We start from the raw sequence: 2,980 nt of genomic DNA, 5'->3' as shown, positions 1-2,980 counted from the left end.
GGGGAAATGAGGGGATATTGGAGGGGATGGTGGGATGTCATGGGAGGAGGGGAGGGAAAGGGAGAGGGACCTGGAATTGACATGTGAAGCAACCTTGTTTCTAATTTAAATTTAAATTTAAAAGTAAAAATTTAAAAAATTAAAGAATGATTTCATATTGAAAAAAATAAGTAGGTAGAAATCATAATCTCGATTAGAATTTTCTGTCCTTCAAATTCTAATCAACAATTGTATTTATTCTGGTGCTTATTCTAGATACAAAATAAAAGATTATGGAATTCTATGTTGCCTTAATTTTTTTTCATCACCTTAAAGATATTTTGAGAAAATAATTTTGCTGGCTTCTTTGGAAAAGTTTACTAGCACTGATTATGTTCGTTATCCTTAGTAACTGTGGGCTTTTCTTTTTTTTCCATTTTTTTCTAGATATTTTCTTTTTTGTGAGTTCCTTCTCTTAAAATTATAAAGTTATATTGTAGTGCATATTTTCTTAAATTCAGATGTAGTCTTCCCAATTGAATTAATTTGGGATTTAGTTGAAATTTCTAAATTTTTGAGACATCTGACTCTGACTTTTATGAATATATTCAAGAGTCTGAATTAAGAGCTGATAAATCTGTTATCCTTGTGCTTGCCACTGGCTGTGTTCTCACACTGACTATATAGAAAGAAGAGGTAGAATAAACCTATCCCATGTATACCTCGGCCTAGGCCATTGTGCCTGCTCTATTGTGAATTGGGAGACTTGGGGAAAAAAGAACAGTTACATCCATCTAAATCATCTTCACTCGTAGAAGGGCTAATCCCCTATTAAATATAACATTTACATCCATACACAGATCACTTAAAATTATAAACATAATGCTCAATCTCATACTTTCTATACACGAGGCAGCTATTTAGAGACAGAAAGAGGAAAGAAGTCTTAGTCTGCCTTTTATGGGCTAACAACCACAGTACATTGTAAAACACATTACAATCTCCATTATATTGATAATTTCACAGGAAGGTGGCTTCTTCTTTGTCTCCCACTTATGTAGATGGCCAAAATGAGAACTTTGGGATATGGCTTCTCAGCTCCAGGAACATCTAAAATCAAGGTTAATAATATCAAGATAAGGAGAAAACACAGTTGGTAAAGTGCTTTCCTAGCATTTGAAATAACCTGAATTCTGTTCCCAAGATGGGATAAAACCAGGCATGGTGACACATTACTTAAATCCCAGAACTGTTAAGTTATTTTACCGAGAATCGTGAGTTTATTGTCATCTTAAGCTGAATAAATTCGAAGTCAGCCTGGACATGAGAGACTACCTACAAACAAACAAATTAATAAAACAAGATCAGTATTTATGATTGCATGTACATTTACATAATTGAATTCCCTTCATTCTGAGTAATATTTTTTCTGAAAGATTTATGAACATCATCATTCTGCTTCTTACAGTTTTCACTTTTAGGAGAAACAGTGGTCACCCTACCCAAGCTGCAGGTCCCCAGATCAGCCTGCCTGAGCATGCACAGCAGGCACTTCCTCTCTGAGACAAGCCTGCCCTAAATCCAGAGACTGCTGATGAAGAGACATTGGATCAGAGACACCAGTGAGGAATGTCCAATGCAGCAGAGTCAGCCACTTGAGCCAATGGGACCTTGGGAGGGAGTATAAAGGCAGGCCTAACTTCCTTACTACATGAGTCTGCAGCACGCTCTGGTACTCACTGACTCCCAGTGCCTGAATCATTGCTGTTGCATCTTCTTAACCCTCCAACAAGGGGTATCCATCTTCTCACCCCCTCCCCCAAGGGGTGTCCAAGCAGAGTAAACTGCAATTTTCACTGAAGTGTGACAAAACTTTTCTTTTATTCTTTTACTTATTACTGCAGTTTCCCCTCTTTCCTCTCTTCCCAGTCAATTTCCCTTCCAAAAAACCAGGTATCCTAGAGATATCAAGCTAACATAACATAATAAGACAAGGTGCAAGCTGTCATAGCAATGCCAAAGGAGGCCACCTATTCGGAGGAAAAGCACGGCTCATAGTATATCACATAGATGAAAAACTTACTTTTAATTTGTAAACATTTTTATTGTACTTCTTTAGCTACTACACATGTCAGAATGGCTAAGATAAAAATGCAAGTGACAGTGGGATAAAGTGAAGCAAGGGGAACACTCCTGCATTGCTGGCAGTAGTGCAAACTTTTCCAGCCACTTTGCAAATCAACATGGCAATTTTCGCAGAAAATTTGGGGTCAATCTATCTGAAGACTCAACTATATCTCTACTTGGCATATACTCAAAAGATGCTTTGCCATACCACAAAGACACTTGCTCAACTATATTCATAGCATCTTAATTTTTAACAGTTAGAAACTGTAAACCACCTACATATCCCTTAACTGAAGAATGGAAAAATGTGACACATTTACATAACATTGTATTACTCAGCTCTTAAAAATAATGCCGTCGGCCGGGCATTGGTGGTGCATGCCTTTAATCCCAGCACTCGGGAGGCAGAGGCAGGCTGATCTCTGTGAGTTCGAGGCCAGGCTGGATTGACAGCCTCCAAAACAATACAGAGAAACCTTGTCTCGTAAAACCAAAAAAAAAAAAGAAGAAAAGAAAAAGAAAAAGAAAAAAAATTTCCCAGGAATCTACAAGAGTGACACTAGTTAAGACTGCTAGCAATGAGGGCGATGGAGACTTAAGTGGCCATCTGCAACTAGACAAGACTTCCAGGGGAGGTATTGGACACCAATCCAGCCACAAAACATCCAACCTACAAATTTTCCTGCCTGCAAGAGGTGCTGGGGTAAAGTGACACAGAAATTGTGAGAGTCACCAACAATGACTGGTCCAGCTTGAGACTCATACCATGAGAGGGAGCCCACCCCTGACAAAAACTTTATTAAAAGTTTTCATAGTTTCCTCATTGTGATGGGGTTAGTCCTTACTACATAAATTACAAGTTTTAGCAATATAT

General features: G+C 38.1%; 1 non-coding gene across 1 annotated transcript; it reads left to right on the top strand.

Annotated features, from left to right (window-relative positions):
- Window positions 1-618: 618 nt before the first annotated feature.
- Window positions 619-749, top strand: LOC121138802. Its single transcript, XR_005875664.1, has one exon. It is a non-coding gene; the product is annotated as a small nucleolar RNA SNORA51 (small nucleolar RNA).
- Window positions 750-2,980: the final 2,231 nt, after the last annotated feature.

Source organism: Mesocricetus auratus, unplaced genomic scaffold (genome assembly GCF_017639785.1).
Source record: "Mesocricetus auratus isolate SY011 unplaced genomic scaffold, BCM_Maur_2.0 Super-Scaffold_2245, whole genome shotgun sequence".
Classification (NCBI taxonomy): Eukaryota; Metazoa; Chordata; class Mammalia; order Rodentia; family Cricetidae; genus Mesocricetus; species Mesocricetus auratus.
Note: the sequence above shows the minus strand (reverse complement) of the source record. Positions and strands in the feature narration are given on the sequence as shown.